The sequence below is a fragment of the Mastomys coucha genome, unplaced genomic scaffold (genome assembly GCF_008632895.1).
Source record: "Mastomys coucha isolate ucsf_1 unplaced genomic scaffold, UCSF_Mcou_1 pScaffold15, whole genome shotgun sequence".
Classification (NCBI taxonomy): domain Eukaryota; kingdom Metazoa; phylum Chordata; class Mammalia; order Rodentia; family Muridae; genus Mastomys; species Mastomys coucha.
Genome location: NW_022196897.1, coordinates 80,242,968 through 80,258,892, shown reverse-complemented (window position 1 = coordinate 80,258,892; position 15,925 = coordinate 80,242,968). Strand labels below are relative to the sequence as shown.

General features: G+C 38.1%; 1 long non-coding RNA gene across 1 annotated transcript in view; it reads left to right on the top strand.

Moving 5' to 3' along the window:
- Window positions 1-5,400: 5,400 nt before the first annotated feature.
- Window positions 5,401-15,925, top strand: part of LOC116090527 — a 16,547-nt gene continuing 6,022 nt past the window's right edge. The window contains exon 1 of the long non-coding RNA XR_004118715.1: window positions 5,401-5,706. This is a non-coding gene — a long non-coding RNA (uncharacterized LOC116090527). The remainder of the gene's footprint in view (window positions 5,707-15,925) is intronic.

The following is a 15,925-nucleotide window of genomic DNA, read 5'->3' as shown; positions in this document are numbered from 1 at the left end:
GTTGGAAGGAGTCTATCTGCTGGTTGAAAGGCTCCCTACTGTGCCTGCTCCCCCAGTTACAATGGCTTTGGGTTCCTGAATGAGGACCAGTGTGCTAGTCTGCTTGCCTAGTTTGCCTGTTTTCCTAGAGAAGAAGCTGGTAGCTCTGGGGAGGAAGCAAAGAGGTTTTTGTGGCTCTGTACCTAATTATGTTTTTTCTTTATTAAACACACACACACACATGTACCTACTATGTCTGAAAAAATTTAAAGAGGATTTTAATTTGGCATTTTTAAAAATTAAAAACAATATTATTGTACCAATGTCTTACTAGTTGATGGTTGGCACTTTGTAAAAGTTTGGGAATACTGGAAGCTCTCCATACTATACCCCTCAGCCTTGTATAAGGACAAAGCCTGCTTCCACTGTAGGAAAAATGGCTGGAGAAAATGGACAGAGCTGAGAAATAAATGCCACCTTAGCTTAGTTGTCCTTTGTCTGAACTTTGGATTATGCCTTCCCTGGCTGCTCTTATTCTAGGTTCTGCTTGTTGTGCTGGGTGATGGACTAAGTCAGAAAAGAATAAATGGAGGCAGTGTTGTTAAATGTTTCCCTTCAGCCTCTCATGAGCATGGGGCCAGATAACAGAAGCAGCAATACTTAAGCGTGTGTTTTGAGTGCAGAGACTTGGAGGGTTACACTGCTTGGGCCAGAGGCCTTGGTTGGGTCTGTGTGTGGCCAACTTATCTACCCTTGAAAGAAATGTCTGCTATGCACATGCAAAATTATTTCATAAAGATCACATCCTATGGGAAAGTTAGCTGAGATAATCAAAGGTTGCAAAGAGTGACATATAGGGACAACATTTTTTTTCATGTTCATCTATATTATATAGAATTTGCATGTTCTAAATGGCTCTTGAAACATCTAAGTCAGTGCTGAGCAAGATACCTTCAGTGGCAGGCAGGGTCAAGGCTGTGGCTGGCATTCTTTCCTGAGGTCCTACCCACCTGTGCTCTCCAACCTCATGTGTTTATCTGTGTAAGGACCTTCAAATTCGGAGACGGTGAACAAGAAATTGCCAGGGACTAGAAATAGGTTGTGTACAGAGTAGGGAGAAAGAATTTTAGTCAGGCTGTATTTTGCATCTAAAGCCCCAAACCAAAAGTGACTATACCATCAAGTTTTGGGGACAGAATTGTTAAGCAAATTTTGTTGTTCTGTTTGTAAAAAGAAGGAGGAAGATGCTTAATAGTGTGCAGTGCAGTTGTGCTGAGAGAAGAGTGAGAAAGAAGTCCTGGAAACATCATTTGGAGGGGAAAACATCAAGAGAATGACCATTTCCCTCTCTCTAGAATTTGAAATAGCAGGTGCACCCCAGAAACGAAAGGGACAGGGGAGGAATCTGGAAGTTTTTTTCTTGCACAGAAGGCAGGTGAGTTAGTGACTAGTCTGAATCAGGGAGAATATTACGGTCTGAGAGAGGCAGGAGAAGTTGTATGCGTGCTTGCTAAAATCCAGACTAAGTCATAATCGAAGAATACTCAATCTATCAACCATAGAGAGTGCGGCATTCTGAAGATTTCATTTTGAATAAATTGATGTGGAGCTAGAAAGACATTGAAAAGTTTGACATTTTAGGCTTTAGAGGTTTTTTTAAAATTTCATTTTTATTTGAAGTTTTATTTTAAGTTATAAATATTCTGTTTTAAACAGACAGACATTGTTATTTATTATTAGAAAACTTGTGAAGACAGATAAGTTTAGTTAATGATAAAATATCGTAAGAGGATCTAAAACTGGAGTCATAAATAAGACCCTCTCACTCCCAAAAACGTTCATAGCAGGATAAAATACAAAGCAGCTGCAGCTTAAGAAACTGCAAACTTGTGACAGCCCTTTGACAAAATTTAAAACATGATTAAAAAAAAAAAAAGTTCCCAGCATCGATTAAATTATTTGCAACCTTTGCTGTCTAACATTAAAACTCAGAAATTCAAATATCCTTTGTCCCATTATGATTTATCACAGGGCAGGAGTGACCATAATCATTTACTTTTTTGTTTTTTGTTTTTTTTTTTCCCTGTAGGAAAATATCACACATTTTACCTCCTTAAAAAAAATGTGGGATCTCTCTCTCTCTCTCTTTCTTTCTCTCTTTCTCTCTCCTTTCTTTTTCTGAGATTTTTTTTTAAATATTCAAACTTTTTTCTTTAGGCAAGCAAGAAAATATTTTCTATTCTTTATTAGTTGACAGTGGAGCAGTTTAGTCAGAGAGTAACAATTAATAAGTACTTCCACTTTGCTTGTCCTAAATATCAGAGAGAACAAAAATGACAGAAAGGAGTATTAAGTTAAATGAAAGTAATTAATTAGAAATTTTTATTTAAAAAGATCTGTTGGTTGGTTAAAGAGAGAGAGAGAAAGAGGTGGGGGGGAGAAAGAGAGAGAGAAAAAAAGCATTTTGCTTGTTTTTTGTTATAGATTACCAGTACAGGATTCTCATAATCTTTGAAAATTACTTAACACATGACAAAATTAAAATGAAAGTTCTACTTATTTATGATATAAAGTCAGAAATAAAGGGTTTTTTAGATAAATAATTGTAAATAAAAATGTTGAGCAGTCCAATAAAAAATACTATTTGGGTGAATTTGAAAGACTGGTCCTTGCTTGAGAAGCAGGCCAAGAAATTCAAATTAATTAAGCTTTGAGTAATTAAGCTTAAATTAAAGGGAAGATTCTTAAATACATAATAGGAAATAATTGTTTTGAAGGCTCAGGATAACAATACAAACAATTGGTTTAGTTTGCCAAAACCCTGCGCTTGGTGTGTGGCCCCTTTTCAGGTTTGGGTAATTATGTTACAGCAATGACATAAGTAAGGATAGATAGACTAACTCTTGAGCAGATTGTAATTTCAGCAACCCATTCTACTTCTACTAATACTTTGATTAGCATGAAACCATGCTAATATGCATGGATGATATAACTTTCATGCACTAAAAGCAGATGTTTAAAAGCAGATAGCCTAAAAATGCAGTTACAGTATCTAAACAGACCTTTCAAGATTCTGTTAAGTATTATTTGAAATTAGAACAAGGAAGTGACTACAGAAACTCCACAAAGAATCTTTTTTAACTACGCAGGGCTGCATATTTTAGGCGCACAACCAGCTCCATATCTGAGAAAAGAAATGTTTCCTTGTTTCTCTACAATTGGCAGCTATGTATTCTCAAAACACACAAGATATCTGGTAATTTCAAATATATTAATACAGTTAGATGTAAATACTTTGAAAACAATTCAGTAGAGAGTTTAGGTTTCAAAAAAACACACGTGAAAATTCATGTAGTAAATTAGAATTTAAAAACATTGGTAGAAAATAGTAAATTTCTTGGCATGAAGTTAAACAATTCATTTCCACAATAAAATTATTCTCTTCCTATAAATATATTTTTATTAACATCAAATATATAGTTTGAGGCTTACTTTAATTACTTAGACAAGATATGTTGGGCTAAATTAATTTTCAAGAAATGTTAAATAGAAAAAAATTAGAAAGTTTTTTCTATTGTAATTCTTATATAAATTTCTTTTATATAATAACTTTAAATTTTATTGTAACAGTTAAAATAAAAGAAAATATGACTGACCTAATAGAAAATATGATTTCATAACTCTGACAGGGAAGTTAGAAGCTTGGATATATATATATATGAGATCAGCTTCATTTCTTCATTGTTCCTGAGCCCTTCTTATAAATCAAATATTTAACAGCAAGAGAATAATATATAAAATATGCATCAATTGTTTATGTTTAGTAGTTATTTAAAATAGGGAGAAAATGAAACTTTATCTGGTTAAATGCTAACTAAAATGCCAAGTGAAAATTAAAAAAATCTAAAAGAGTATAAGAACCTAAAAATTTAAAGACACATATATTTATAATTTTTATATCTTAGTATGTAGTATAGCATTTGTTATTTATGAAACTACAAATTGAAATAAGTAAAAAATAAAAGATGGTTAAGGATGTTTCTCATTGTACCTTCCTAGATGTGAAATATAGTAATAAACTAACATTAGGTAGGGAATCATTTAAAATAGAATTTAAAGAATTGTACTGTATAATATATAGAACTATATCTCTATAAGAAGGCTTTGCTGTAGGTGTATATGTGTATTAGGACTTCTGAGTTTTGTGATCTAAAATGCATGATATCTTTTGAATGCTCTTTCAAATTGCAAAATACTTCTGTGGAAAAAGTGGACGTTGTGTACATTTGACTTTATATTAGGGACTAGGAAATGTGACAAGTATTTTCAAAGAATACTAGTTGTTATTTTAGTGCATGCATCAAACTCCAAACAGCTGTTTTGTCCTTTAGTCAGTTACCTGTCTGAGTGTGTCAGCTTGTATAAGAATATCATAAACTTTTAAAGTCATATTGATGATACAATAATCTCTAAAAATGGGTTGTTAATCTTTACTGAACTTATGGCCAAAATATTTGAAGGAGATGCATTTAAAACTCTTGTTTTTAATTAAATTGAAACAGACTCTGAAAGAATTCATTCATGATTAAAGTACGTAATTGTGCACCTTCCCAAAAGAATAAATTCTCAGTATAGTATTAAAAATATTATAATAATGTTTATTTGTTGTTTGTTGACATTCATAAGTCAGGAAAAAATTGGCATTATATGCTGTTGTTATTGATGGTGTTTCTGTATAAAAAGGAAAGTGTTGTTAGCACATGAGGTTTTCTTCCTAAAATTTTAGCTTGAAATTGAAAATGTATGTTGCCCACAATTAATTTTTCTTATTAAGACTCACTTGAAGTTAAATGAAGTTTTAAAGACAATGTATTTGAAGAAAATTGTTTTATTAAATGGAGAGACGTAGAACATTGTAACAGTTACAGGATGGTCTTTCTCTTGATTCCCAGAAATTTTTAAAATGCATTTTAAATAAATAGTGTTGAGTACAAATTTCTCTGAACTATGATAACTTAGAAAAATGCCGAGAAAATTGTAAAGGTTAAAGGGAAAATTAATTGAACCTAAATGTATCCTTACAATGGTGAATATTTGACTGTGTGACATCTCTGGAGATTAACAAAAAGTACTCTGCCAGGGATAATGTTCTGGGAAGCTGAGCTTATTTATATGATAAGGGAAAGAGTCGAGATAGTGTAACTGTAGTTGTTTGTCAAAAATTCCAAAGTTAGTTTCTGATTGTGATGTTGAAAGTAGGTGCAACAGTTTGGTTTCAGGACGAGGAAGGGTACAGGGCTCGCCAGCCCTGTAGCCATGACAGGGTTAACAGCCGGGCCGCCCGCTGCACTCTGGGAGTTGTAGTCCGCGTGCATTGTGGGAGTTGTCGTAAAAAATCCGCTCTTTTTTGCTGTCATGGCCGCCTCCGAAAGGGCGATAAGAAGTTTTCTGCTTTCTGAGGGTCTTGGGGGACTGTCTGATTTGTTAGTAGGCCACCAACAGACCCTTGGAGTGGCCGAGGCCCTGGCAGTCTTGTCCCGGACGTGGATAAGAGGCCTGACAGGTTCCATTCTGGGCTTGCAGTGTTTCCATGAGCCAGGAGGCCTCAGGGATCTGTGACTGCTTGTGGGGTCGCAGGCGGCCACATCCTGGTGGTCTGCCCTTCTGCTTTTGAACTGTCTGTGTGGCCTGTGCCTGGTTGTCTGGAGTGTGCTCTCTGCTTTTATGGTTTGTGTTCTGCTCCGTCCTCTTGATTTACATTTAGCACACTATAATCGTGGTTGCACAGGACCCTGGTGTTGCTGGGCCTTTTTTTCTGGGAATAGTGGGGCTTAGGAGAGAGCCAAAATTTTAGCAAGTGTGTTTATGTGGGTGTTACCTGTCTGGTTTGGGGTGTAAGAAGTTGCATGAGTTCTCAGCATGGATGTGGACGTGTACTTGATTGTCAATTGCTTGCTACTGAACTTTGACCTTGTTTGCAAAATTTGCTTGTCAAACAGTTCCAGTTTGTGAAAATCTCCTGTTAGCGTGGGTGTGTTTTTAAACCTGTACGAGTGCCCCCAGGAGTGTTTTTTTTTTTTTTTAAAGTTGTTTGTGGATAGGTATGTGTACAAGGCTGAAGTGAAGACTGATGGCAAGATCACAAGTACCTTTATCTTTAGGGAGCAAAGCTCTTTGACTTTCCTGGTGCTGAGAAGTTGTTTGGATTCTTTGGGGGAACCCGGGTGTGTTGTTATCTATGTTACATTTGGCTCACAGTGTTTCCTCTGCACGTTAAGTATCTTTGATACTGGGTCCTGGGAACATTTGAGGCAAAACGATTACTGTGTTTTGACAAGAAGGGGCAAGTTTCAGACTCTTAGGGTATTAAGATAACGTGATTTACCGAGCATGTCAGCACCTGTCTTGCCTGTCCATACAGAATTGGGTCTCTCTGTTACTGCCAGTGGACTCTTACACATGTTCTGTCTATTTCCATAATCTGGAGTTACTACCTCTTAGGTATGACTGGTTTTGCAATAAGGTTTTGGAACCCTGATACCAATTTTTAGTTTTAAAGGGAGTCGTGTGACAAGACTTACAGGGAAAGGGAAAGCAAAAAACAAAAAACAAACAAACAAATCCTTTGCATTGTGTTGGTATTTTCTAACATGTAAAACTATTGCTTTGCTTTTGTGCTAAATCACCTTTGTATATTGTTTAAGAATGTTTTGATGTGTGTGGTGAATGGGGTTTTTCTAACTCCTTTCATCTTTACATTTGCTTTGTTCCTGACCACTTGAATGTAATAGAAAAAGAAAAAAAAATCTGGCTAGAATTGTATGTGTAATTCTGTTTAAAGTGACTTCAGTCTCATATGCATAGATTCATTGATTGTTGGCCTTCTAGTCAGCTTCCTCCCCTTTGTCCTGACTCTGTTATTTAACTCACTTGCCAGTCGGGTGAAGATTGAGAAATGTCTTTTTAAATGATCAATACTGCCTGAATGCACAAATGCTGGCAAACTACGTTGTATCTGGGAAGGCCGAATGTCTAGAGTAGCTGGGTTTGCAGGGCCATTCCAAACTATCACAGGCACAGTGTTAATTTGCTTTGAAAGAAGTTGCAGTTACCTGCGGCTTGCTAAATAATGCATTAGGAAGTATTCCAAAGTTACTTTGGGAAAGGCAAGGTTCTGACTTCAGTAAGGCTGGGGATGAGTTTAATCTTTGTGTTAGCACAGAGCTTGCTTGGATACTTACGTAAGTAGATGACATTTCCCTCTGAAGCAGTGAGGTTTGTATACCCCAGAACCCTGCCATTTAGTCCCCAGGGCCTCTGTTTGCTACTGTACTTTCCATGGTTTGCATTCCAGTTCTGTAAGTGCTGGGAAATGTTTTCTGTGTTATTCAGTAGTAGCAGCATTAATTGTTTCAGAAAAGAAAATATTGTAAGACCTACTTATATTTTTTGTTTATTTATATTTTTTAAAAGTGTACACACTTGCTTGATAGATATGCAAAAAAACAAAGCAAACAAACCAAAAAACCCCCTGTCATCTGGAATTTAAAGTTTTACATGCTTTACCAAAATTTCTTTTAGTGTGAAAAAACACCAAAGATTAATATATTTAGTTACATTTTTACATGTGTGTGTGTGTGTGTGTCTGTGTGTCTGTGTGTTCGTTCAGAGCAGACTTGGGACAACCTGTGGATGTTAGTTCTCTCCTTCCATCATATGGATTCTAGGGTTCAAACTCAGGTTATCAGGCTTGGTAGTAAACATCTTCACCCAATGAACTATCAGTGCCCTCAAAGGGTAATTTTCCTAACCAGTATCTTATAAATGTAAGCTTTAGAAAACTCTAGTGTTTTTCAAAAAAGAAATGGAGGATCTGAAGAGATAGCTTAGCAGCTAGGAACACTTGCTGCTCTTCCAGAAGTTGTGAGTGCTTGAGTTTGGTTCCGAGCATCTACAGTGGACAGCTTGTAGCTCCAGCTCCAGGGATTTGATGCTTCTGGCCTCTCCGGGAACCTGTCCTCATGTGACACACGTACATTCTTATGGTTTTTTTTAAAAAGTAAAACCTTAAAAAGAAACCCAAACTCTTGAAGATGACAAATACTTAGTTTTCCCATTTCTCAATACAGCCAAGATGAATTGGCAGTAAGGAGGAGTATGAGTAGCACCATCTGGGGCCTGGAGTCAGGCCTTTATAACGTCTTGCTTTCCTCTATGCAATGGTTCCAGTTTCTGAGAATAAGTAGTTTATTAGTGTATGTGGATCAGTGAACATTTTTGTTCACTTGATCCCTAATATGACCCCCAGAACTCCCTGATTTGGATAATCTAGCTAGTCAGCTTCCTTCAAATCTCTGTGTCTGCCCTTAGAACACTGGATTTGCAGGCAGGTCGCCTTGTAGATTCTGGGGAATCTAAACTTGCATGGCAAGCCCTGAACCATCTCCTCAGCCCATCTATGAATATGAGTGCCAAAACTGCATAATAATAATCATGCATAATTATGTCACCCAATTTAGAACCTGGTCTTTAGTTTTCATTTATTTTATTTGAAAAATAGTTGGTTATTGCCTCTTGTATAGCTTCATATGGATTTCTTAAGTTTGACATATTTGGCTTAAAAGTCTCAGTACTCTTGTAAATTTGTGTGTATGTGTATCTTTGTCTCTTGTGTGTCTTTCTGTAGATGTGTGTGTGTATCTGTCTTGTATATATTTCTGTGTCTGTGTCTGTGTGCATATGTCTCTGTGTGTCTGTGTGTGTGTGTGTCTGTGTGTATATGGTGGTAAGCTTACATGTGCCATGGTACACACATGAAAGTTAGAGGATGATTTTTGTGGAGTCGGTTCTCTCCCTTTACATGGCTTGCACGGATTGTGCTCAGGTCAGGAGTCTTCTACAACAAGCACTTTACCCAGTGAGACATTTTGGTGGCCCCAGAGTGCAGTACTCTGAAAAATGGAGTTTCATCAACCCCCTTCCATGTATGAGGGGGTTTGGGGGGCAGTTTTTGTTGTTGTTGTTGTTGTTGTTTTGTTTTGGGTAACTCAATTGTGCAGTCCTTGAGTGTGAACTTTGTAGATGACAGTACTGAATCACATTAGCATCAAAAGTTTGGTCAAGCCTGAAGATATTTAAAGCTTTTTCAAATTTTCTCTAATGTATTTCATTTGTTGATTCTCCAGTATGCAGTTCAGGAACAGAATTATTTGTTTTAGTCTGCTGAGCATCATCCTCAGCATCAGCATCAGCATCATCATTGGTTTTTTGAGAGAGGGTTTCTCTGTATCCCTGACTGTCATAGAACTCGCCTTGTAGACCAGGCTGGCCCTAAATTCAAAGATCTTCCTGCCTCTGCCTGCCAGTGCCAGGATTAAAGGCATGCACCACCATTTCCAGCTAAGGCCTTATTTTTTAAAGGCAGAATGTTACATAATTTTAATAGGTAGGATCAAGCAAAACAAGTTACTTTCAAAACACTAAGTATAGATAAAAGCTACTTAGTGTTTCCTTCCCATAGGTACGAAAGTGAAGTGGCATGTGTTTGTATCACCACCTAAAGGTTTTATGTCCTACAGTGTCAAAGACCATAAAGGATCATTTTTGTTTGTTTCTGCCTAACTGACTTTTCCATTCAGCTTTCTACCTCAGTACAGTTTTATAGTTCCAGAACTTAAATGATGATTGGGTGTGGTGTTCCACACTGTGATCTCAGCTCTAGAGGCTGAGGCAGGAGGATTGACACAAAGTTGGGGTCAACCTAGGTTACAGAGTGTATCATTGTCACAAAACATTTAGTTGACATTTAAATGATATATTCATTATGATTTTATTAAGTCAATGTTTCCCCAAAATTATGTGCTTTGACTGCTTAAAAACATTCGTCATAGGAACATGACGACATTAATGAGGAATTCTCGTCCTCTTATATTTTTATACTTAAAAGGCTTTAAGTGTTTTATTCTAGGAAAAAACATGAGTCAGTGACTTTGCTAAGTCTTACCAGAGTTTGGTCTATAAAAAGAAAAGAAAGAAAGTTTGGGATAGGAAGCCATAGTTCCCTTTTCTGCAATGTAGACATGGCACTGTGAAGACAGAGTACAGCTTGCCTGTTTTCAAAGGAAGTCTAAAGACTTAGGGGGTGGGGCTCATGGGGTAAAGGGCTTGCTGCACGAGCAGGGAGGCCTGAACTCAGATCTCTAACATCCACGTATAAAGCCGGTCACAGGCGGACCCCAGGGCCCACTTACAATCAGTTTATCTGAAATAGTCAACTGAGGGTTAATTGAAAGATCCCACCCTGTCTATGCACACATGGACTCACATGGACAGGTGCACCACCTCCATACTGGGGCATACACCTATGTCACACACTCATACAAGGAATCTGAAAGGACTTCTTGCCTAACACTCATGAAATAAGTGGATTGTGAAAATTTATTAGGATGATGTAAGAAATCGTGACTTTAGTCATCAAGATGGCTCAGCATAGATAAGGGCACTTGCTGACAAGCCTGATGATCTGATTTCAGTTTCTGCAACCACATGGTGAAAGGATAGAGCTGACTCACAGTTTCTCCCCTGACCTCCACGTAAGCGCAGGCGTGCGTGTGCACGCGCGCACACACACACACACACACCAGTAAAAGTTTTTAAAGTAAAATTTAAATGAGTGGATGAGACCAGAGCCACTGCTCCTGCTTAAGGGCAGATACCGCTTTTGTAGAGGACTGGAGTTCAGGCATCCACACTGGGTCACTCAGAGCCACTTGTAGTTCCTTTGGCCTCCATGGGCACCTGTACTTGGGTACACAGAATTTAAAATAAAATTAAAGTCCTGAATTCATAGCAGGATAAAGTGGCTTTGTATGCAGCTAATCTAACAGTGTTTGTGAACTACTTTCTTAGTTTAGAGGAAACCCCTAAGTCCATACCTTTCAGTGTTCCCAGGGAGTTTTGGTTTTGTTTTTGATGAGGAAGCCATATATTTTTCAATGAAATTGTGTTAAAAGAGTGGCCAGTTTTTATGTTTTATTACTGCCCAAAGCTACAGAGTATGTGCCATGTATCAGGGAAGAGGGCCCATTGAACTAAAGGGTTAAAATGAAGACAGATTTTAAACTATTGTGAACCATTCACTAGAATTACTTTCCAGGGTTCTGGAGAGAAGGCTCAGAGGTCAGAACACTCACTTGTCTTTAGAAGCAGGAGCCTGGTTTCCAGCACTCACATTGGGCCGTTCACAAGCAGCATAGCTGGAGGTCCAGTGAGTCAGACACCCCACTGCGGCCTCTGTACACACACAGATATGCATCTTTACATTTTCTTCTGATAAATTTTCTATTTTAATATCCTATAGTGGAGTTAATTTTAAATATTTATCTAATGACCTATTCCTAGGTAAGATCCTATGTAGCTCATATTAATCTTATTTCATACCAATTTAAACGTTTGTTGTGTGTAGTGTATGAGTGAGTTCAGGCATTTGTGTGCCACAGTACACATGTAGAAGTCAATTTTCTGGAATCCATTCTCTTTCCAGTATGTAGGAAAGAGCTCGCTTGTTTTCCCTGTGCCTTGTACTCCACGAGAGCTGACCTGCGGGGCTTCCAACTCTGCAGATTCTCTTGTTTCCACCTCCCATCTCCTAGGAATGCTGGGAACTTCTGGTCCATGCCACAGTTGACTTTTTTAAAAAACATGGGTTCTATTGATTGAACTCCGGCCGATGCTTATAAAGCAAGTGCTTTTATCTGCTGAGACATCTTACTAGTTCCACACCAATTTTTGCGGCACATCATTTTTTTGTTTTATTTTGTTTTGTTTTTATCGTAGCATAACATTTTAAAAAGTAAATCAACATACATTTAACTCCTCTAATCTATTTGAAGATGTGTTCTACAAACTTGGAGAGGTGCTGGAGAGTACCTGCTCTTCTTCCAGAGGAGCCAGGTTCTATTCCCAGCACTTACATGCATCTAACAACTGTCCAGTGCCCTCTTCTGACCTCCTTGGGTACCACATGTATGTCATACAAACATTTGCAAGTAAAACACCTATACACAAAAATAAAAAAATACACCAAAACGAACTTAGAAAACTTGTTCAGGGTAGTGATTCATACCTATTCCAGGATTTGGGAGGCCTAGGTAGGTGGACTGAACTTAGGGCCAACCTGGTCTACATAGTGTGTTCCAGGCCTTCCTAGACTACAGAGAGAGACTGTCTTAAATGTGGAAAGCAATACAGCTGTGTGTGGTGGTGTGTGCCTTTAATTGCAGCACTTGGGGGCAGAGGAAGGTTGAGACCAGACTGTCTAAATAGCAAGTCTTAGGACAGTCAGGGCTACAAGATACCTTGCCTCAAAAAACAAAGACAAACACAGTTTTATTTAAAAAAAAAAAAAAAAAAAGGCCTGGGCCCGAAATAATAAATCAGTAGGAAAGTATGGGAAGGGACAGCTATGGTTTGACCACTAGTAAAAGTAAAAAATGACAATGTGGCAGATTGTGTCTTCTAAAGATAGCAACTATACTACCTCCCTGCTCAGCTGCCATTCAGCAACATGACATTTGATGAGAAAAAGGCTGGTGGCACTCATTGGTTAAGCATGTACCTATGCTTGATGCCCAGGTTCAATCTCCCCAACCTTCAAAAACAAACTGGAGTCTCTCAGCTTAACTTACGACTGTTTCTTGCAATGGAAAGCTAACCCCTGTGTGAGAAATGTTGACACTGCTGAGAACTCCAAAGTCATGTGAAGATGCCCAGGAAAGACCCCAGAGGATGTCACTAAGTGGGGAGGGGAAGAGCTTCACAGACATGGACAATAAGCTCTTCAGCACCAGTGCCCTGTGCTGCACTGTGAATTTGAGGGACCAATGGAGCCTGCCCCACTTGTAAGGTGTGGGGCAGTTTGTTTACAGCAGTGGGTAATGGGAACAAATTCTGGGGGAAAGATTGTATATTTTATAATAGAAAACAATGTGAGTATATTTTACCTCTAAATTTGACAACTAGTATTTACACAAAACAAAGAATGTCAAGGTCCTAACAATAACTAAATAAGGTCCTTATAGAATAATAGTCCAAGATTATAGACAGGCACTTTTTAGGAGAGTAAGTCTAATGAGCTAAGAACACACGCATACACACAAAATGTACTAATAGTCATTAGAAATCATGAGGAATCCAAATTAAAATGACAATATTCTTTATATCCAGTAGACTAAAATAAATTAGAAAGATGAATGACGGAAAAGTCTTGGGGATTATGAGTAAAGTGGTAAAGTCATTCTGAGGACAGCCTGGCAGAATATAATTCAATACATACACGTATTGCTCCTAGATGAAATGCGTAAAGAAACAAATGCAGCCAGGCAGTAGTAGTGCCTTTAATCCCATCACTCAGGAGGCAGAGGCAGAGGCAAATGGATCTCTGAGAAGTCACCCTGGTCTATAGAGAGAGTTCCAGGATAGCCAGGGCTACACAGAGAAACCCTGTCTTGCCGGGGATTGGGTGGGGGTAGCTCAGAGAATGAAAAAAAGGAAAAAGAGAAACAAATACAATGATAAGCATCACAACGTTGACAGAAAAGGCTTAGATCTAACATGATGTTCACCACTGTGGAGTTTTATAGATATAATGTAGTGGATTTGTATATAGTACCATGCACCTGTAGAAGCAATAGAGGACCACATATATTCACAATATATGGCCTTTTAGAAATATTGGGACTAGAGTGATGGTTCAGTGGTTAATAGCACAGACAACTTTTCCAGAAAACCTGGGTGTGATTCCCAGCACCCAAAGGTCAGCCTACGACTGCCTGTAACTCTGCAGATCAGATTCCTGCACACATGTGGTACACATGTGGTATACATGTGGTGTGCTCAGGTCTGCACATAAAGTTAAGTATGTATTTTAAAAATAGTGTTTAGCAGAAATAATAAACAATGGAACCAGTTGCTTAATACTATCAGTGTACATTTTAAGTGTACTTAAGAGTGTTTGGCAAGAGACTGTTCCAATAGATATATCAGACACATTGGAACAGCTATATATAAGGCCCATGGACAGCTAATGAAGGGAAAGCATGGACAAAGATGTTCATTTTGTTGGATGTGAAAATTGCTACAATCTTTACTGAGGATTGTATCCAGTCCTTTAAAATGCTCCTATTCTCACAAGAAACCGAAACCACTAAAATAGCACCAATGAAAATATTAAATTCTGGACTGGAGAGATGGCTCAGTAGTTAAGAGCACTGACTACTTTCCAGAGGTCAGGTTCAATTCCCAGCAAACACATGGTAACTCACAACCATCTGTAATAGGATCCAATGCCTGGTATATCTGAAGATAGCAACAGTGTGCTTACATACATAAAATAAATAATTCTTTAAAAAATATGAAATTCCTCAGTGTGGTGATTCGAATATGCTTGGCCAGGGAGTGACATTAGGAGGTGTGACCCTGTTGAAAGAGGTGTGTCACTGTGGATGGTCTCAAAGACCATCCTCCTAGCTGCCTGAGGACAGTCTGCTCCTGGGTTCCTTTGGCTGAAGATGTAGAACTCTCAGCTCCTCCAGTGCCATGTCTGCCTGGATGTTGCCATGCTTCTGCCTTGATGATAATGGACTGAACCTCTGAACCTGTAAACCAGCCCCAATTAAATGTTGTCCTTTATAAGAGTTGCCTTGGTCATATGACTTGTACAGTGAAAGTGTGAAGTTGCTAAGAGGAATGAGTACCTACATAATGAAAGACGTAGCATGCCTCTACCAGTGGCCCCAGTTTACAGATTACAGATGTGCACCACCAAGGGGCCTTTTTTGTGTGTTCTGAATTTAGGCTCTTGTGTTTGTCAAATGGACACATCGCTAAGCCTTCTCCCCAGACCTAGTTTTTGCTTTTCTATTTATTTTCAAACTGGCAGAGGCTAATAAACAATTTATTCTCTCATTAATAAATAAGGATTAAGTGGAATTTTGTGATAATATATAAATATTTAAAGATACAATACATCAATATATAATTTTCTTCCCATGGGAAATGGATGAGATTAAAATTTTAGACACAAATTCTTTAGCAACAAGATCATTGATTTCCTTTTATTATAAAACCCACTCTAGGGGCTGGCTTAGCAGTTAAGAGCACTGGCTGCTCTTCCAGAGGACCCAGGTTCAATTTCCAGGACCCATATGGCAGCTCACATCTGTAACTCCAGTTCCAAAGGATCTGACATCCTCACACAGACACACATACTTGCATGTAAAACTCCAATGCATATAAAATAAAAATAAATAAACAAAAAGAATGGTGATTTTGTGTTTTTGTATCTCCCTCAGCACTAAATTCAGGGCCTAGACTAATGTAAGAGCATAATAAATGGTGTATTTTTTAAAAATTAAAAAATTAACCACTCTGTTGTATATAAAACTTTTAACTGGTGACATGCCTTTAATCCCAGTATTTGGGAGGCAGAGGCAGGCCTATTTCTATGAATTCAAGACCAGCCTGGTCTCCGGGAAGCCAGGTCGACTAGTGAAACCATCTCAAAAATATTTTTTCTCCTCCTATTAGATTAAGACTTGGTTTATATCTTAAAGCAGAGGAGACTGGATATGAAGTTTGAGCAAGGGCAGAAATGTGATTAAATTTAAATTGGAGCTACAGTAGATTCCCTGGGGAATATAGTGGACAAAGTCAGAATGTCACATCCAGTAAGCAGGTAAATGTTCCCATCTACTGGTGGAGCTACTCCTGAACAGGTGCTCAGGAGTATACGGACATGGATCATTGAGTGTTCTCACCTGCAGGCAGGCAAAGAAAGAAGTTATCTGCATATGGTTTGACTAGACAATAAAAGCCTGGGACATTCTTGGATTTGTTTCTATGTTCCTGTCAAGAGATTATGGTTTCAGAATTAAGGAAGTATGATGAT